This window comes from Eurosta solidaginis, chromosome 4 (genome assembly GCF_040869045.1).
Source record: "Eurosta solidaginis isolate ZX-2024a chromosome 4, ASM4086904v1, whole genome shotgun sequence".
Lineage (NCBI taxonomy): Eukaryota > Metazoa > Arthropoda > Insecta > Diptera > Tephritidae > Eurosta > Eurosta solidaginis.
Genome location: NC_090322.1, coordinates 117,327,692 through 117,350,195, shown reverse-complemented (window position 1 = coordinate 117,350,195; position 22,504 = coordinate 117,327,692). Strand labels below are relative to the sequence as shown.

The 22,504-nt window shown below is 34.9% G+C and overlaps 1 long non-coding RNA gene across 1 annotated transcript; it reads right to left on the bottom strand.

Annotated features, from left to right (window-relative positions):
• Window positions 1-7,356: 7,356 nt before the first annotated feature.
• Window positions 7,357-8,107, bottom strand: LOC137248140 (uncharacterized). The gene is made up of 3 exons (XR_010952089.1): window positions 7,977-8,107; window positions 7,551-7,733; window positions 7,357-7,490 (listed from the first exon to the last, which is right to left on the bottom strand). It is a non-coding gene; the product is annotated as an uncharacterized lncRNA (long non-coding RNA).
• Between the last annotated feature and the right edge of the window lie 14,397 nt (window positions 8,108-22,504).

Here is a 22,504-nt window from a genome sequence, read left to right as displayed (position 1 = left end):
TAAACTAATCGAGATAGATATAGACTTCTTTCTATATATCAAAATTATGTGGGCGAAAAAAGAAAATCATCCGTCCGTCCGTAAACACGATAACTTGAGTAAATTTTTGGGTATCTTAATGAAATTTGGTATGTAAGTTCCTGGGCACTCAACTCAGATCGCTATTTAAAATGAACAAAATCGGACTATAACCACGCCCACTTTTTCGATATCGAAAAACCGAAAGAGTGCAATAACTCATTACCAAAGACGGATAAAGCGATGAAACTTGGTAGGTGGGTTGACCTTATGACGCAAAATAGAAAATTAGTAAAACTTTGGACAATGGGCGGGGCACCGCCCACTTTTAAAAGAAGGCAATTTAAAAGTTTTGCAAGCTGTAATTTGGCAGCTAAGTATGTAATGTTCGGTTAAACCCAAACTTAGCCTTCCTCACTTGTTACATCATACAATTCTTGAATTAAAGCCTGTCGCGAAGGCTCGAAAAGGAGAGGGAAGAGTACAACAGCACCCGTATCGTCAAGTCGTTTAATTTTTTTCTTGCTATCTTTTCCTCTACTTGTATGCCATTTTTTGTTTCACACTTTCTTTCAAGAAATATTGATAAAAGTAAACGCGAATAGAAAGCACAAAAGGGAAGATCAGCAGAGTTGAATTCAAGAATTGTATGGTGTAAAGCGGGACATAATAAGCAGACATTTAAAATAATACAAACCTGTTTTTCAAGTTTAGGGAAGAAATCATAATACCCTGCCACACATTTTCTGATCATTTTATCGTTTATCTTCAAGGAGTAACTATTTCAATACATTTTGCAGTTACAAGGGGACTTCATTTCACAAAAAAAAAAAAAATGTTTGAACATAATTTTTTCCTCCAAACAGGTATTTAGGCGAAAAATAATTGTTAAAACATTACAGTTATTTTTCGCCTAAATACCTGTTTGCGGGAAAAAATTATGTTCAAACATTATATACTTATATAAAAACAGGGCCCGTATCGTGCTATACGATCCGTGACCGAATTCAATTTTTTAAATACCAATAACACTGAAATGGTAATTGGGATTGAGGTAATACGTGGAATATTGCCTACAATTAGTTATAAGATTCATAATACACTTTTATTTTGATGAAAAGCTTAACAGATCCATATAGGTATGTATATCATTTGAGTGAAATTAGTTTTTCATCCTTCATTAACGAATCGTTTAGTACTTATTTAGTACGAAATATTATAAGATTGTTAAATCTTCTGCAACGAACTTTGGATTTGCAAGTTTCAAAGTTTATTTTTCAAAAAAGAAACCTTCAATAATTGATTGAAATTAATAGCGTTTTCTTTTCTGGCAAGTGTTACACTTTTCGTACGCTACGCAAGGGTTGTAAATATATTTTGTTCTATTCTAAAAAGCAGATAATGTCTTTACGTTGTATTTCGTTCTTTTGTGAAAATTGTTGCAAAAGCGTTACACTTTTACCCTGCATAAAATGGCGGTGCACAGTGGTCGGTTCCATAGGCCAAAAATAAAAAAAGCAAAGTGAAAAGTTTGTCACCAAATGTGTCGTTAGTATCTCTTATTAGAACAGCCTTTTAAAACGTATATTTGTTTTTGTTGTATTCGAACTGGGCTCGAATCGTAACATACGGTCACGGATCGGAAAACATACGAAAGAAAATTACGTGATACGTCAAACGTATAAACAAAATGGGAATATAACATACTGTTACAAATATTAGCAAAACTAAGGGGTACTGCCATCTCCAGGCCGATGCTAAGCAGTGACGTGGATTCACATCAATAATTCAATCATTATGTATCTACATAAACGAATCAATAATTGCGTCTACACATATGTACATATACGAGCAGCGGAGAACCAATGCACAAACACATACATATATTTTATCTGAGTTGTCACAAGAGAGGACAATAATTTGTGCAAGTATTACTCAAATGAGAAGTTATAAATAAACGTAGTTGTGGCTGGGGATTTTGTAGCTGAAACTAACTAGTAAGTTCTGGAATGGAAAAGCCTGGAAGTATGCCATGAGAAACCAAAAAAATTATAAAAGGCGTGACAGTAAAGGCGAAGAGGGAGTTTCATTTGAGCTATCAATCAGTTTGGTTATTAAAGCGCCAAATACACGACACGAACATTTCCGCGAACATTCTTCAATCTTGTTCGCAGCTTTGGCCATACACCATACGAACTTTTGGCCGAACATTAGTTCTCTTTCAGACAGCGATGAATACGGACAACAATTGTGCTGCAGCAATATTGCTCGCTGTGACAATTAAGCGTAAAAAAGAGAGAAGATCGCAAAAAAAGAATTTGGTGCAAAGAATGGTTTAAAATTTTTTAATTTTTCGATTAAAGTCGCATAATCATTATTCTTTTTAATTCTATTACAATAATATTTGCTTTTTACTTGCCACAATGATGGCAAAGATTTATACTTTTCAATAAATTCGCTCAGAAATTTTTTATTGTCCATTTTACTTTTCCGCGCACGTCTTTTCCGTTCAGAAATTACTACGATTATGAGCTATTTCGCCATACACGCACGAACAGTTCGCGCAAATGTTCGCCAAAGATTAAAATATTTTGATTTTTGGCGAACATTTGCGCGAACTGGCAAGCACCACCATACACGACAGAAAAGATCGCAGAAACATGACATAACGGGAATGTTCGCGGAAATGTTCGTGTCGTGTATTTGTCGCTTAAGCAAGCTATTCGTTGCAAAGTATAAGTGTTATTGTGAAGTACTTTAATAAAGGCCATTTTTCCATTATTCAAGATTGGGAGTTATTTATTCAACAGTTTAGTGATTCGAACTTGGCAGAAGATTGCAAATAAGAGGAGTTGCAAGTAAAATCGTTACAATACGATACAGAGATTGTAATCATGGCAAAGAGTATATATATATACTCTTTGATTATGGTACATTTGTACTTTTTTTGATACATTTCACTTCCCGAAAGTACGTTGGTACTACATTGACATATTTGGTACATTTTTGTAAAATACAGCACTACACTTGACGTCATTTGCAAAGCACAGAAATTAATAACTCAAATAACAGGGCCAGAAAATTATAAATCCATAATTGCATTTTGTCAGAAGAATTATTACTGTCTAATAATAGATGAAGCGACTGATATATGTATATCAACAAATTTGGCAGTTTCGATTCGAATTTTTGATAAAAAGTGCATTGATAGATTTTTAGATTTGATACCTTTGATAGTAGCACGCATGGTATTTTTAATGCCATTACTAAATCTCTGAAAGACCATTCAATACCACTTGAGAAAATGATTGGTTTCACTGCCGACAATTCCTCGGTTATCATAGGAGCAAAAAGCGGAGTGCAAGTTAGACTGAAGCAATTTGTTCCAAATCTGCAGTTTAATGGATGTGTTTGTCACATTTTAAATTTAGCTTCAATGGCCGCTTGTGATGTGTTTCCCAACAAATTAGATACATTTTTAAAATACGTAAACTATCATTTTTGTAACAGCCCCCTTAGGGGGGCAGACTTTCAGTTTTTTCAAGAACATTTCGGTACAGAAATGCATGTTATACTAAAGTACGCCCCCACAAGGTGGCTTTCTAGACAAGCAGTCATAGATAGAATTCTGGAGCAATGGGATGCCCTCAAGAATTATTTTAATCTTTACGTATTTGAAAATAAAAGCAGTCATTAAAATATTAGCCTTATATCTGAAAATTTTCAAAGTTCTATTCATAAAGTATATTTTACATTTCTTTCCTATATTTTAAATGAAATAAATAATGTGAATATAGAAATGCAGTCTGAAGTTATTCGCATACATTTACTTATTACCAAATTAAAAATTGTATAAAAAAAATCTTATTTAGACTCCAGTCCTATTTGGATGTTAAATATTGATTCAGACGAAAATCACTTAACCCCAGATGAAGTTTACTACGGTGTTAATGTGGATATTACTCTATCAAACAACCTTTTCGAAAAGGTTGACGTACACATATTTAATAGCTGTGTTTATACTATGTACAAACACACACCAAATTGGCAATTTATACCGTTTGGGCAATTTAGTACGCAATTTATCATATAATAAATTGTAATAATAAATTGCCAATTTAAAAAAAATTGCGTAATAAATTGTTGCAAACTGTAAATGCAACCTTGTAAAGTGTGTTTATTGAGTAGATTTAAACGTCAGTTACGCATGGCTCAACTATATGATAGGCTCATCTCATCAGCTGATTTGATTATTTTCATTTCACTGGAGTAAGGATTGTCAAAAGAAGATGGCAAACGGAAAATGAAACCAACACATTGAACACATTTTCTTACAACACACAAATATTTTAAAGTTTTATGTTTTTATTCCATTCGCCTAATACCAACAGGCACATTTTGACAGCCTGAACAAAGGTATGTTGTTTCTGTAGAGATGAGCCAACCAGCTATCAAATTACTATTGTGTAAGCTTAATTGAGTTGTATGGACACCACTCAATTTAAATCGAAATTATCTCAATTTATTTTTCTGTTTGAACATAGTATTATATAGGCTCATTCCATTTCAAGACACCCGGTCCGCGCAGGACATGATTTTTTATTTCGGTGAAATTTTAATATGTTGTTATTTGGTCAAAATAATGAAACACGTGTTTTTCTTTGCCTTTTTTCGGATTTATCGGCAATTGAATTCCATAAAATGCAATCGGTATTTTATTCACCTATTTTTTCAACTGTCAATGACTTTGTCAAAAATTAACCTATTCTCATGATTTTTTCTTTGAAATGTTCGTTATTATATTTACTTTTATATAAATTTATAAACAATAGCATATAGTTTAAAAAAAAATTTTGTTTAGTAGATATTTAGTAAAAATTTATGACTTTTTTCAAAAATTTATTTCTCAAAAAACGTTATCTTTTTCTTTTTGCTTAAACTTTTTCTATATTTAGTGAACAGTTCATATTTCAAGTTGGAGAAATGCCTATTAGTTTTCGAGATATGAATTTTTGAATATTAAAAATTTTTTCCTCCATTTATTGATGCAATACATGTCAGCATACAAGGCGATCAATGCCAAATGCTTAAAATTAATTAAAATATCACATTTATTATTGAAAACATTCATTTCTTGTTATTTTTCAGAATTACAGTGATTTTGTAACAGGACATGGCAAAGGCTCTTGTGACGGTATTGGAGGTTTAGTGAAATATTTTGCCATATCGAAGTAGTACGTTCACGTACAGTTAGTCACAAAATCGAAATACACCATCCCTTTGAAAACTAAAGAGCTCACCTGTAAAAAATCCATTATTGTACATAAAAATTTTTTTACGTATTGTGTTAAAAATCAGCTCTGAGGTTGTTATGCAAAAATTAAATATGATTTTAATGCATGCATGAATAAGTTAAAACGAAAATTTTTACTCAAACCAAAAAAATATCGTATGAGCTGCATCACAAAATTGAGTATACACTTGCAAAAAATAAAAATTCTATCATCTTCCTAACATTGAAATACTGTTCAAAGTATGCACTATTTCAAAGGTTGGCCAAAATTGAAAAATATTTCAGTTGAGCTTGATAATTTTTTCAACAATGTCAACCTTGCGAAAAGAAACCACAATGAATATACGAAAATTAGTCAATAAATTGTGTTGCGAAGGTAAATCCTATCGCGAAATCGGTGCAATTATCGGTAGGCCTTATTCTACAGTGCAGAAAATTATAAATAAGTGGAGGCATTAAAGCTCATTGCAAAATTCCGCCGGAAGAGGCCGAAAAAAGGTGTTTTCGGAATGTGACGAGCGAAATATTGTTCGGAAGGTGCAAATAAATCCGAAGATTAGTGTACCAAAACTGACTCAAGAGGTTACCAAAACCATGAAAACTAAAGTATCAACAGAAACACTGCGTCGAGTCCCCCGCAGGCATGACTTACGAGGACAAATCGCACGAAAAAAAATCATTTATCTCTGCTGTGAATAGAAAGAAAAGACTTGACTTTGCAAAAGCTCATGTTGACAAACCTCCAAGCCTTTGGGAAAGCGTAATTTTTACTGATGAAACGAAAATAAACAATTGGGGATCAGACGGACGGTAAATTGTTTGGAGAAGGCCAAATACAGAGCCACAACATAAAAATTTGGTTCCAACAGTAAAACACGGCGGCGGCTCAGTAATGTTGTGGGACTCTATGGTGGCTGGTGGCGTTGGTTGCATGCAATTTATTGAATCCACCATGACAAAAGAAAGCTACATAGGTATTTGGAAACAATAAAAATTGTACTTCCCGCTGTATTTTGGTTCCAGCAAGACAACGATCCCAAGCATACTGCTCATATTGTAAGAGAATGGTTGCTGTAAAACGCGCCAAAACAACTCAAAATGGGATGGGATTTGAACCCGCACTCCTACGATGGTTGAAGTGTTACAAACGCATTCAGCCACGTCATGCCTTAGTTGTTGTAAACTTTATCCCAATTGCCTTCCTTGCATATTTTATTCTTTTACACACTACATACTTTGTATGTAATCATGTGTTAAAGATATGCTTGTTGTTGCAGCGGTTTCAAAGAAACTGGTATTTTTACTTTTGTTCTATTTATAGAACTACAAAGAATTAACCATTGCTGACCATTTGTATGAATTAAGAGGGGGTTGCCCTTATTGCTTTAAATGCATGAAAAACATTTATTGAAGCAATTTTTTTTTTTATTAGAAACGCAAAATATGAATTACCGTTATATAATTGTTAGGGGTTGCCATACGCCGTATGAAATAAACGTAAATTATTAAAAAAAAAACTAAGAAAAGCGCCGCAAGCGAAAATTTCTAAATTTTAAATTTTATATGAAATATACGTAAGTTATATAAAAAAGCGCCCCGGCCAAAATTTGCAATAAAAAATCGTGCAATTTTTTATTCCAAATTTTCTGTTTTTTTGTGAAATAAATATACGGAGTTGAATGGAAAAGGTCATTTTCCTCGTTGATACTATTTATAACATTTTTCATTCGTTTGTACTATTTCAAGCATCTGGTAGCACCAAGCAAGCAGTGAATTGGATAAAATAGCTGTATGCTTGTGTGCGCGGAAAGTAGACAAGTAAATTATTAAATTTCACAAAAATACGTAAATTTAAACAAAAGAAAAGAGTTGTTTGTGGTTTTGTAAACATTATAGAGTGTACTTTTGTATAATTATTGTGAAAGTGTTCGTATGTAGATAAAAAGTGACAGTTATACCATGGCAATTTTAACAACTAATTACTAGTAAATTGTTAATAACAATTAAAAATTACTCACTGATTTTCGTTGGGGAACTCCCTGAGAACCTATGTGCAAAATTTTAAAGGTCAAACCCCTTTGGTTTACGAATAAAACCAATTGGTTAATGTATAGCCAACCCCAGCCCCCTTCAGCTTGTTCGGAACGTTGATCGTTAGATTGACAGCGATGTAGGGCCCCTAAAAAGAACCAAATTAAAGGAAGGTACCAGCGGAGCAAACGGGATCGTAAATAACCACCTTTGGTTCAAATGAAGCAAAGTGGCAAGGTGCCCCAGGTGATATTCTATTAAAAAATGTAAGACGCGATAACCTCCGAAGGGATTTTAGGCCGAGCTTCTCTTCCAATTTGCGTCGTGCTCCTCTTGATTTTCCCTACAAATTGGCTGGACCTACATGTTTTATGCCGACTCCGAACATCATCTGCAAAGGATGAGTTTTCACTCAGAACTTTTCATCGCAGAAATACACTCGGAGCGCTTGCCAAACACTGCCGAGGGCCGACCCCGCTTAGAAAAATTTTCTTCGAATTGAACCTTATTTCTAAAATTTTGATGGTGCTTTGCCCGGTGTGAACCCAGGGCATACGGCGTGGTAGGCGGAGCACGCTACCATCACACCACGGTGGCCGCCTATAATATTCTATTGGCTTCATATAAAACTTACTCTTTTACATGTTATAAAGATGTCGTCACTCGTGAAATAATAACAATAATTTTAAGTGCTTTTAAAGCAATTTTTTTCAAAACTGATTTTAAGAGATCACTTGTTTAATTTATATTTACTTACTAATCCACAATGAATGCACGTACGGTTTGGTCAATGCAATAAAACAAACGATATATTTGTCATTACAGCTGTCAAAGTGAATGCGTTCAGCTGCATAAATATAACAGGATCTTCACTGGCGATTGTTTCTTTCATACTTGTTTCAAAGAGGATAGATATAATAAGAGCCGTCACTCGTTATTTTTTAGGCATTTACTCGATGTAAACTGTGGGGTAGTCGCTACTTTTTTTTTGGGCGAGATGTTTATAAATGTCTTCTATACATTTTCATGGGGTATTTGTGTTTATTTTTCCGACTGTATTTAATTAATTATTTAATTCTCTTTCCAAAAATCACGTTTGCATAAAGTGCTAAGGCTGGGTAACACAGCACTGTGCTGTGTTATTGTGTTAACACTCAGTAATGTGCGGCACACACACGCACACATCGATTAATTTATAACACAGTGGCACACTCGATGGCACAAAGCTGACTGTTTCTATAGCACAGAGAATGACACTCAGATCGTAAGTGCACATTCATACATACATAGTCCATTGTGCTTGTGTTTTGCTTTCGTGTTGATTGTACTCATAATCTTGCCTGTGTATTACGTTTAAAAGATGTGGGCACAAAATGTATACTCTAAGTTTAAAATGTTCTATTTAAACAAAAGTTGTGGTTATATAACGTAGATTCCCTAAACATGGGAGTATGAAAGAAGATAAATGTTGCCATAATTTACTTTTCTAAATGGCGTCAAACGTGGCGTTAGAGGTAAGTAACACAGTACTGTGCTCTGATATTGTGCCAACACTCATATCGACTTTGGATAATCAGTTATAACACAATTGTGTAAACACAATGTGTTAACACTGCAAAGTGTGCCTGTGCTACTGTGTTAACACTCAAAAAATAGTGTCATTACCCACCACTATAAAGTGCCAACGCCGCATGGATAAATGGGAGGCAATTCAAAAATGTCCCTCATAGAAAACATTTGGCATAAATTTTTTTATTTCCAGCGAGTTACTCGCCACAAAATAACGAGTGACGGCTCCTATTATATCTATCCTCTTTGCTTGTATACCTAGTCTCTTTTTATTCTCAGCCGAGAAGAGCTCACAGAGTATATTAATTTTGTTCCCATAATGGTACCCCGTAACGGCATAAACTAATCGAGATAGATATAGACTTCTTTCTATATATCAAAATTATGTGGGCGAAAAAAGAAATCATCCGTCCGTCCGTAAACACGATAACTTGAGTAAATTTTTGGGTATGATGAAACTTGGTAGGTGGGTTGACCTTATGACGCAGAATAGAAAATTAGTAAAACTTTGGACAATGGGCGGGGCACCGCCCACTTTTAAAAGAAGGCAATTTAAAAGTTTTGCAAGCTGTAATTTGGCAGCTAAGTATGTAATGTTCGGTTAAACCCAAACTTAGCCTTCCCCACTTGTTACATCATACAATTCTTGAATTAAAGCCTGTCGCGAAGGCTCGAAAAGGAGAGGGAAGAGTACAACAGCACCCGTATCGTCAAGTCGTTTAATTTTTTTCTTGCTATCTTTTCCTCTACTTGTATGCCATTTTTTGTTTCACACTTTCTTTCAAGAAATATTGATAAAAGTAAACGCGAATAGAAAGCACAAAAGGGAAGATCAGCAGAGTTGAATTCAAGAATTGTATGGTGTAAAGCGGGACATAATAAGCAGACATTTAAAATAATACAAACCTGTTTTTCAAGTTTAGGGAAGAAATCATAATACCCTGCCACACATTTTCTGATCATTTTATCGTTTATCTTCAAGGAGTAACTATTTCAATACATTTTGCAGTTACAAGGGGACTTCATTTCACAAAAAAAAAAAAAATGTTTGAACATAATTTTTTCCTCCAAACAGGTATTTAGGCGAAAAATAATTGTTAAAACATTACAGTTATTTTTCGCCTAAATACCTGTTTGCGGGAAAAAATTATGTTCAAACATTATATACTTATATAAAAACAGGGCCCGTATCGTGCTATACGATCCGTGACCGAATTCAATTTTTTAAATACCAATAACACTGAAATGGTAATTGGGATTGAGGTAATACGTGGAATATTGCCTACAATTAGTTATAAGATTCATAATACACTTTTATTTTGATGAAAAGCTTAACAGATCCATATAGGTATGTATATCATTTGAGTGAAATTAGTTTTTCATCCTTCATTAACGAATCGTTTAGTACTTATTTAGTACGAAATATTATAAGATTGTTAAATCTTCTGCAACGAACTTTGGATTTGCAAGTTTCAAAGTTTATTTTTCAAAACAGAAAACCTTCAATAATTGATTGAAATTAATAGCGTTTTCTTTTCTGGCAAGTGTTACGCTTTTCGTACGCTACGCAAGGGTTGTAAATATATTTTGTTCTATTCTAAAAAGCAGATAATGTCTTTACGTTGTATTTCGTTCTTTGGTGAAAATTGTTGCAAAAGCGTTACACTTTTACCCTGCATAAAATGGCGGTGCACAGTGGTCGGTTCTATAGGCCAAAAATAAAAAAAGCAAAGTGAAAAGTTTGTCACCAAATGTGTCGTTAGTATCTCTTATTAGAACAGCCTTTTAAAAGGTATATTTGTTTTTGTTGTATTCGAACTGGGCTCGAATCGTAACATACGGTCACGGATCGGAAAACATACGAAAGAAAATTACGTGATACGTCAAACGTATAAACAAAATGGGAATATAACATACTGTTACAAATATTAGCAAAACTAAGGGGTACTGCCATCTCCAGGCCGATGCTAAGCAGTGACGTGGATTCACATCAATAATTCAATCATTATGTATCTACATAAACGAATCAATAATTGCGTCTACACATATGTACATATACGAGCAGCGGAGAACCAATGCACAAACACCTACATATATCTTATCTGAGTTGTCACAAGAGAGGACAATAATTTGTGCAAGTATTACTCAAATGAGAAGTTATAAATAAACGTAGTTGTGGCTGGGGATTTTGTAGCTGAAACTAACTAGTAAGTTCTGGAATGGAAAAGCCTGGAAATATGCCATGAGAAACCAAAAAAATTATAAAAGGCGTGACAGTAAAGGCGAAGAGGGAGTTTCATTTGAGCTATCAATCAGTTTGGTTATTAAAGCGCCAAATACACGACACGAACATTTCCGCGAACATTCTTCAATCTTGTTCGCAGCTTTGGCCATACACCATACGAACTTTTGGCCGAACATTAGTTCTCTTTCAGACATAGTGTACAAGTACAAGTGTGTTGACTTATCTGTCAAGCATTCTGACAGGCACTCGCTGGATTCGGAATGACAGCGAATTCACAATGGATACCATTACCGAGTGCGCCGAATGATTGAAAAATTGAAAAAGTCGATACGATTGGTAGTCAAAAATGTTGTCGTTGAGACCAAAAATGCGACTCTAGACCTGAGATTTCCATCAGGTGAGCGAGGCTGTTTGTAGTTTTGACGTTTATCGCTTAGTGAACACACTTGGTATAGGTACACTATGCTTTCAGACAGCGATGAATACGGACAACAATTGTGCTGCAGCAATATTGCTCGCTGTGACAATTAAGCGTAAAAAAGAGAGAAGATCGCAAAAAAAGAATTTGGTGCAAAGAATGGTTTAAAAATTTTTAATTTTTCGATTAAAGTCGCATAATCATTATTCTTTTTAATTCTATTACAATAATATTTGCTTTTTACTTGCCACAATGATGGCAAAGATTTATACTTTTCAATAAATTCGCTCAGAAATTTTTTATTGTCCATTTTACTTTTCCGCGCACGTCTGTTCCGTTCAGAAATTACTACGATTATGAGCTATTTCGCCATACACGCACGAACAGTTCGCGCAAATGTTCGCCAAAGATTAAAATATTTTGATTTTTGGCGAACATTTGCGCGAACTGGCAAGCACCACCATACACGACAGAAAAGATCGCAGAAACATGACATAACGGGAATGTTCGCGGAAATGTTCGTGTCGTGTATTTGTCGCTTAAGCAAGCTATTCGTTGCAAAGTATAAGTGTTATTGTGAAGTACTTTAATAAAGGCCATTTTTCCATTATTCAAGATTGGGAGTTATTTATTCAACAGTTTAGTGATTCGAACTTGGCAGAAGATTGCAAATAAGAGGAGTTGCAAGTAAAATCGTTACAATACGATACAGAGATTGTAATCATGGCAAAGAGTATATATATATACTCTTTGATTATGGTACATTTGTACTTTTTTTGATACATTTCACTTCCCGAAAGTACGTTGGTACTACATTGACATATTTGGTACATTTTTGTAAAATACAGCACTACACTTGACGTCATTTGCAAAGCACAGAAATTAATAACTCAAATAACAGGGCCAGAAAATTATAAATCCATAATTGCATTTTGTCAGAAGAATTATTACTGTCTAATAATAGATGAAGCGACTGATATATGTATATCAACAAATTTGGCAGTTTCGATTCGAATTTTTGATAAAAAGTGCATTGATAGATTTTTAGATTTGATACCTTTGATAGTAGCACGCATGGTATTTTTAATGCCATTACTAAATCTCTGAAAGACCATTCAATACCACTTGAGAAAATGATTGGTTTCACTGCCGACAATTCCTCGGTTATCATAGGAGCAAAAAGCGGAGTGCAAGTTAGACTGAAGCAATTTGTTCCAAATCTGCAGTTTAATGGATGTGTTTGTCACATTTTAAATTTAGCTTCAATGGCCGCTTGTGATGTATTTCCCAACAAATTAGATACATTTTTAAAATACGTAAACTATCATTTTTGTAACAGCCCCCTTAGGGGGGCAGACTTTCAGTTTTTTCAAGAACATTTTGGTACAGAAATGCATGTTATACTAAAGTACGCCCCCACAAGGTGGCTTTCTAGACAAGCAGTCATAGATAGAATTCTGGAGCAATGGGATGTCCTCAAGAATTATTTTAATCTTTACGTATTTGAAAATAAAAGCAGTCATTAAAATATTAGCCTTATATCTGAAAATTTTCAAAGTTCTATTCATAAAGTATATTTTACATTTCTTTCCTATATTTTAAATGAAATAAATAATGTGAATATAGAAATGCAGTCTGAAGTTATTCGCATACATTTACTTATTACCAAATTAAAAATTGTATAAAAAAAATCTTATTTAGACTCCAGTCCTATTTGGATGTTAAATATTGATTCAGACGAAAATCACTTAACCCCAGATGAAGTTTACTACGGTGTTAATGTGGATATTACTCTATCAAACAACCTTTTCGAAAAGGTTGACGTACACATATTTAATAGCTGTGTTTATACTATGTACAAACACACACCAAATTGGCAATTTATACCGTTTGGGCAATTTAGTACGCAATTTATCATATAATAAATTGTAATAATAAATTGCCAATTTAAAAAAAATTGCGTAATAAATTGTTGCAAACTGTAAATGCAACCTTGTAAAGTGTGTTTATTGAGTAGATTTAAACGTCAGTTACGCATGGCTCAACTATATGATAGGCTCATCTCATCAGCTGATTTGATTATTTTCATTTCACTGGAGTAAGGATTGTCAAAAGAAGATGGCAAACGGAAAATGAAACCAACACATTGAACACATTTTCTTACAACACACAAATATTTTAAAGTTTTATGTTTTTATTCCATTCGCCTAATACCAACAGGCACATTTTGACAGCCTGAACAAAGGTATGTTGTTTCTGTAGAGATGAGCCAACCAGCTATCAAATTACTATTGTGTAAGCTTAATTGAGTTGTATGGACACCACTCAATTTAAATCGAAATTATCTCAATTTATTTTTCTGTTTGAACATAGTATTATATAGGCTCATTCCATTTCAAGACACCCGGTCCGCGCAGGACATGATTTTTTATTTCGGTGAAATTTTAATATGTTGTTATTTGGTCAAAATAATGAAACACGTGTTTTTCTTTGCCTTTTTTCGGATTTATCGGCAATTGAATTCCATAAAATGCAATCGGTATTTTATTCACCTATTTTTTCAACTGTCAATGACTTTGTCAAAAATTAACCTATTCTCATGATTTTTTCTTTGAAATGTTCGTTATTATATTTACTTTTATATAAATTTATAAACAATAGCATATAGTTTAAAAAAAATTTTTGTTTAGTAGATATTTAGTAAAAATTTATGACTTTTTTCAAAAATTTATTTCTCAAAAAACGTTATCTTTTTCTTTTTGCTTAAACTTTTTCTATATTTAGTGAACAATTCATATTTCAAGTTGGAGAAATGCCTATTAGTTTTCGAGATATGAATTTTTGAATATTAAAAATTTTTTCCTCCATTTATTGATGCAATACATGTCAGCATACAAGGCGATCAATGCCAAATGCTTAAAATTAATTAAAATATCACATTTATTATTGAAAACATTCATTTGTTGTTATTTTTCAGAATTACAGTGATTTTGTAACAAGACATGGCAAAGGCTCTTGTGACGGTATTGGAGGTTTAGTGAAATATTTTGCCATATCGAAGTAGTACGTTCACGTACAGTTAGTCACAAAATCGAAATACACCATCCCTTTGAAAACTAAAGAGCTCACCTGTAAAAAATCCATTATTGTACATAAAAATTTTTTTACGTATTGTGTTAAAAATCAGCTCTGAGGTTGTTATGCAAAAATTAAATATGATTTTAATGCATGCATGAATAAGTTAAAACGAAAATTTGTACTCAAACCAAAAAAATATCGTATGAGCTGCATCACAAAATTGAGTATACACTTGCAAAAAATAAAAATTCTATCATCTTCCTAACATTGAAATACTGTTCAAAGTATGCACTATTTCAAAGGTTGGCCAAAATTGAAAAATATTTCAGTTGAGCTTGATAATTTTTTCAACAATGTCAACCTTGCGAAAAGAAACTACAATGAATATACGAAAATTAGTCAATAAATTGTGTTGCGAAGGTAAATCCTATCGCGAAATCGGTGCAATTATCGGTAGGCCTTATTCTACAGTGCAGAAAATTATAAATAAGTGGAGGCATTAAAGCTCATTGCAAAATTCCGCCGGAAGAGGCCGAAAAAAGGTGTTTTCGGAATGTGACGAGCGAAATATTGTTCGGAAGGTGCAAATAAATCCGAAGATTAGTGTACCAAAACTGACTCAAGAGGTTACCAAAACCATGAAAACTAAAGTATCAACAGAAACAGTGCGTCGAGTCCCCCGCAGGCATGACTTACGAGGACAAATCGCGCGAAAAAAAACCATTTATCTCTGCTGTGAATAGAAAGAAAAGACTTGACTTTGCAAAAGCTCATGTTGACAAACCTCCAAGCCTTTGGGAAAGCGTAATTTTTACTGATGAAACGAAAATAAACAATTGGGGATCAGACGGACGGTAAATTGTTTGGAGAAGGCCAAATACAGAGCCACAACATAAAAATTTGGTTCCAACAGTAAAACACGGCGGCGGCTCAGTAATGTTGTGGGACTCTATGGTGGCTGGTGGCGTTGGTTGCATGCAATTTATTGAATCCACCATGACAAAAGAAAGCTACATAGGTATTTGGAAACAGTAAAAATTGGACTTCCCGCTGTATTTTGGTTCCAGCAAGACAACGATCCCAAGCATACTGCTCATATTGTAAGAGAATGGTTGCTGTAAAACGCGCCAAAACAACTCAAAACTCCTCCACAGTCCCCTGACATGAATTCCATAGAGCATTTATGGGGCGAAATCAAATATAAGCTCAAAGGATGCAATCCACGAAACAAGGGAGACCTAAAAAATAACATTAAAAAAATTTGGGAGGAAATACCATCGTATTTCACAAAAAAAACTGGTGGAATCGATGCCTCGGCGAATGCAGGCGGTTTGGATGCGTCAGGGGCAGGCCCGTAGCCAGAGAGACAATTTCAATGGTCACATAGAAGTTAATGAGACACCCCAAGAAATCATTGGGACACACCTTGTCCAATTTTATAGTTCAACAGTAAATATAAATTATCAGTTATATAGAAATATTGCATACCAACCATTTGAAGTCATACCCATAGTACAGGTTTACAAGTATGATATGTATGAGAAGGAAACAGTTCCTTTCTCTTTTCTTGGGCAGAATGGTGAATTGAATTCTTTCATTTGCACCAAAATAAATGGATCAGCCAAGCCTGAAATAATTCATGCAAATTCCTTTCTCTTTCTAACACACTGCAGTTGACACTTCGCTCAGTGTCAAACTAGCGTGGTACCCAGTGGCACCTGCGTGGAACATGCGTTTGACACTGAACGAAGTGTAAAAATCACCGGGGTTGCTGTCGTGGAAAGCGACGCAGGGAAACAAAAAAAAGAGAGGAATATCAGATATGGGTTGCTGTGATGGTAAATTTTTTTGAACGAAGTTAGTATGAAAATGTAGTGCACCTATATGGGTCCTACAGAAAATTATACAAAAGTCTTCAATTGGGGTAACTGAGGACGCGTAGTTATTCCAGCATTAAGAATATAAACACGGGTGCTAAGTTTTTCTACCCGTTCAAAAGTTCTCCGCGAAAAACAGTTTGAAACCGAGGTCGACTTTAATAACCCGTACAAAAATGTGGAAATAGAAATGAAGACAGGTTTTTTTTCTGTTATCTATAGTCCAAAGAGAGAAACTATTCGAATTATTGGAAGCGAGGCAAAAACGCGTCTACTAATACCTCCCCCCCCCCCCCAAAGGTCGAGAAATTTTATTTTTCAAATAGGTACTTTACAGAACAAAAATGAAATATCCAAAGCAAAAAAATATTCAAATGTTCAATACTTAAATTATTTGAAAAATAAAATTTTTTATGGAAAATCTTCAAGTCCAAAGTATGGAAATGAAAATATCTAGCATCAATACTGCGGGCCATCTTTTTCTTAACGGAATATCATAGAGAGTAAAATTTTGCGTATGTGCTTTTCCTTGCGTGCAAAAATGTGCTGCAGAACAATTTTTTTGCACGGTTTTTGCAACAATTTTAAAAATAGAAACTTATTTCACAGAAATAAAAAATATGCTCTTAAAGAGTTTTTAATTACAAGCAAATTGGTGTTTGAATTGTCGGTAAAAGTCTAGTTGAGGGGTCGACTGCTAATACGCTACCAAAAATATCGAGAGAGGTGTCAAAAGACGCGTATTGACCTCGACAACAATAATCCGAAGGCGGGAAAAAAATTGTATCTCAGCCGGAAGATATTTGCAGTTGAAGCTGGCTATTTTCATGTGGTTGTTGTAATGTTGGTGTACCCACAAAAAAATTCTAAACATAAGTGTTTTGCGCGGATATAGTTTGGTCTCCAAACCGGTGTTGGACCCACCCAGGGTAATTTTTTATAAGAGCGGCCGAAGGCCGCCAATGCAGGAAGGTGTTCTGCGCAAAAATAGTATGGATACCACCCCCGGTTTCGGAGGGACTCGCGGGCCTTTTCCGCCTTCGGATTATTAATACTGAGGTCAATACGCGTCGTTTGACACCTCTCGATATTTTTGGTAGCGTATTAGCAATCGACCCCTCAACTAGACTTTTACCGAATTGTCAAAATCGGTGGAGCCTATCGGCTGCTATTCAACTTTAAAAGAAAAAGGAGAAAGAAAATTCAAATGGCGATAATTAAGGATACACAATTTTTTGGAAAAGTCGAAGACGATCATTTGTTTGTATTATCGATAGCTATCAAATAATATCTTTGTTGCTCAAAAATCACTTTCAGAAATTTTCACTCTGTCTTTAAACATAACATTTATTTACATTGTTATTATTAAGTAACATAACCTACATAAATTTTTCAATTCACATTGTCAGTTTTATTTCATATAAAATAAGATTTACTGGAGCACTTACATTAATGGAATGTTAGATTTCATTGTTTGATTTGCTTACATTAACTTTTTCTAAATATGTACATTTTAAGAGCATGAATCAGACAAGGAAAACCTTCCGTGCTTTTTGGTCTGCGAATATGGAAATTACCTACACAAAACTAATGATGCGAGCAAGGCCGGACTCCAACGCCAATGTTCCAAGGCTTGTCAAGCGATTTAGGCTCATAGTAGAACGTAAAAAATTTTTCACGCGAGACAATAGACTAAAAGAACGCTCCCCTTCAGCCACACTGACTGGAAGTGTGCAAAGTATTCTTAATGCTATGCAGATGTTCGGAAATAATACTTCCATCTTCAAGTCATGAAATTTGTTCAGATGTTGAAATGGTGGCAGCGAAGCACATCCCAAATTTGCTAAGTGGATGGCTTTGAAATGAATGATTTCATCTATTAGATCCGTAGAAATACATAAATCGTGCAGAATGCCGCTGCCTTTTCTCTGAGCTCTTCTTCCGCCAGGTCCTGATACTTCCACAAAAAACTAAATTTAATCGCAATGTCATTTACGGCTTCGAAACGTCTTGTCATGTTACCAATCAAGCATTCCAAAAGAACGTAAAAAACTTGCTGTGTGAACTGAGTTTCGGAATCATACTCAGGTGATTCGCCAGGTAATTCATCGAACTGGCGCTTTCTTATCTTCCTTCTTTTCTCTTCGAATGTATTCACAACTCCTATACTCCCTGCCAGAACCTTAAATTCTTGAAGTATGATCGACCACTGATCTCTGAACTTCTTCAACTCATCAATCAGGCTACGTATATTTTCTGTTTCCACATCCAGTGTGGCATTTCTAGCTTGCAGTACCAGATTTCGATGGTTGATTACCGTCACCAATTTGAGCTCAGATTCAAAAGGATGATTCCATCAATAGCTTTCAATATTTGGGGAACGTAAGTTGCGAAAGGTTTCACACTATCCACACGAGCAGACCATCGTGTTTGTGACATGCTGTGCAAGGAGAAATTAGTTTTTTCCTTGAGAATTTCCCATCTCTGAGGGCTTGCGCTAAAGATATTATAAAATGTGATGACTTCTGATTACATTCAGCAGCTTGCACTCCACATAAAATTAAACTATTAAACTATGACAAGCACAAGGTGCAAATATTACCAGGGAGTTATCTCTCAGGATATGATTCTACGCTCCTTTGTAATGACTGCTCATATTACTGCCATTATCATACCCTTGCCCACGGCAATCATCCATGGAATATTGTGCTTTTTTAGAGTGCTGCGAATCAGCTCAGCGATAGCTTCTCCTGTTTTTGCGTTACAATCGACAAACTCTAAGAAGCGTTCGTGGAGTCCCTGTCTAATAAAACATAACGCAATATAAAAACAGTCTGCGCAATATGCGCCGAATCAGGGGTTGCATCCACTATTACTGTGTAATACTTGACGGACTTTCTCTCGCCTTCTATCTTTCTAATTACTTGACTTGCACAGATTTCTATGAACTCATTTTGTATTCCATCAGACAAATAATGTGCTTGGAGACGATTCTTTTTCGTTTGAGATTCCCTCACCTTCTCCAAAGGTTCATGCAATAGGGGGTCATAGTTGCTGATCAGTTCCAAAATACCAAGAATGTTTCCATTTTTTGGATTTCCGATCAATGAATTATCCCCTCTAAACGTCAACCCTTTTTCTCCAAGAAATAAAACCACATCAAGAATTCTTCGAAGTATCTCTGCTTCATTTTTAAGGGTCTCCGCTAAGAGAAAATCCACTGAACTTGCATTTCGAATTCTCATTTGATATTGGCGCCACTCTATATAGCAAGTTTTATGATTTTGACTATTTTCATGTTCAGGAATTTTGTCGTGTAACCTCTTCCAACATTTTTCTCTAGAATAACCTGAAGATTTTGTGAAAGCTGATCGGGTATTTTCGGAAATTTTGCTAAAAAGCCGGCATGGAAAACAAAAAAGCGCTTCTTTTGTTGCACTCCAAACGAGCTAGTCACGCTTTACTTTTTCTCCGTTTTTTTTAGAGTAGTATGGAGTATGATTTGAAGGAAATGGCGACCACTTAAGTCGTTGGGAAGTCGAAATAAAATGTGATTTTAAGTTAGTTGAAGCATTTTTGACAGATAGCGCGTATAAAATTGTGTCAAAAACGTTTATCTAACTTAAAATCACATTTTATTTCGACTGTGACTATAAAAATAAATAAATGTAAGGCGCGATAACCTCCGAAGAGATCTAAGGCCGAGCTTCTCTTCCAATTTGCGTCGTGCTCCTCTTGATTTTCCCTACAAATTGGCCGGACGGGACCTACATGTTTTATGCCGACTCCGAACGGCATCTGCAAAGCAGATAAGTTTTCACTGAGAGCTTTTCATGGCAGAAATACACCCGGAGTGCTTGCCAAACACTGCCGAGGGGCGACCCCGCTTAGAAAAATTTTCTTCTAATTGAAAAATCTTATTTCTAAAATTTTGATGTTGCTTTGCCCGGGAGTTGAACCCAGGGCATACGGTGTGATAGGCGGAGCACGCTACCCATCACACCACGGTGGCCGACTGTGACTATGCCCCATAGTATTTGATCGGATGCTTATGATTTTAGTTAGGTGATTTTCAATTTTAAAACAATTTTTTGTAGCAACAAAATATGTATGTATCTATGAAATCCTAGTTAAAGTACTGTCAATACTGCTTTGCCTTGCCGGGCCCCCAAAAGCCAGGAATTGCACTGGCTGCCCCCTCCCCCCTCTCCCCGTCCCTGAAAGTATTTAAAAACAGAATACATACATACTTTCGAAAATACTTTGAAATCGAAAGTTTACATTTTGGTATTATTGAGCGCTGTACGCAGATCAAAAGCAAACATTTAAGAAAAATTTTGCATTTTTCTTGATCATGAAAATAGTAGTAGGCACAAAATTTTGGCATTTCACAATGCATGACAATTTATACATGAATACCTTTTGTTTAAAAGTAAAACAAAATTTATGAAACTTTTTTTGTAAGGGTTTGATTTAGCAATCGTTGATTTTCAACACACGATTACCGTGAAAACTCTCTCACACTATTGTCTCCACTATCAACGTCTTGTATGGCATGCAAGCACAAATACATATGAACGCTGCTAGGACCCCCAGTGGGTTAGGGGGTCAGAATATACCCGCGGTGGGTATGCCTGTCGTAAGAGGCGACTAAAATACCAGATTCAAGGGGCTGTGTAGCGCAACCCTTCAGGTTGCCAGCGCAATATATAGCTTCTCCAAACCCAATTGTCAACCTCACCAATCCGCGGCGAATCCTGTTTCACTAATAGACGAGGCTCTGGCGAACCCAAGCTGCTCGTGGAACTTGGGGTGGGGAGGGAGGGATGGCCTGAAGGTTTACGTGGCCATATAAATCGTTCCCGAGATGGTCGGGCTAGCACCTTAATGGTGATGTGTTACCGGAGGGTACCGGATCTGTATCCGTAAAGGACCATCACATCGATAACACTCCCCAAAGCCTTCGGGGAGTAACCTTATCGCTACAACAACAAACAGAGATTTATTTAGATTTTAAACGAAATGAATATCTGTTTACAATGAAAAGACAGCCCAAATAAATCTGTTAAATATTTTTCGAAATTCTATTGAAAATTTTAGCACCTTTCTGATAAAATATTCATTAGAAATAATTTCTTTCAAATCACAAAATACTTGAGGAAGATTTCCGCAAATGGCTACTCCAAAACACCATATAAACAACAACGGAAAAAATAGCCGTGTTTTTTTGTTTACTTGTATACTAAGTACGAGTTGCACTTAATATCGCTTAATAGCAGAGGCACGCACCTCTGTTGGTCATAGTGTATAACCTATAGCTGAATCGGTAGCGATGCATCGTAGGCACACACACTTTTGGGTCATAGAAGTGGAGAATAGTGTAGAAGAAAAGCTTCAATAAACTACTTTCTCCTAGGTCATATGAAAATATTTTTTAACAATCTACTAGCATAATTACCGTCATATTTTCCAAATTAGCGTGAGTTATTATAATTATGTATTAAATATTTGTTAATTTATTTTTCAATTAAATAAATATTTAACATATTACATAAATCCAGCTCAATAATTCAAATTACAGTAAATTTTTAGCATGTTAATATTAATTTTCATTACATCCGCACCTGTGGCTAAATTTCAGAAATACCTTTATATGTATAACCAATTTATGTATGTATGTAACCTTATATACATATATGTATGTGTAGTATACATATTAAAAAGAAAAACTGAAATATGTTTGGATTTCGTGTGAAGTGATTTGGTGAGTGTTTCCTAATTAGATTACTTGAAAAGGGGTTGTAGATTTCGAATGTGCGAATTGAGTTGATGATAAAATCATATGTAAAATTAGCTAAATATTATTAAAGTGCAATGCTTATTTTGCATTAAGAAGACAGCATTAATAAATATATGAATGTTTTCATGTTATAGAAAGACAAAAATATAGAAAAGAAAATAAGTATGTATGTATA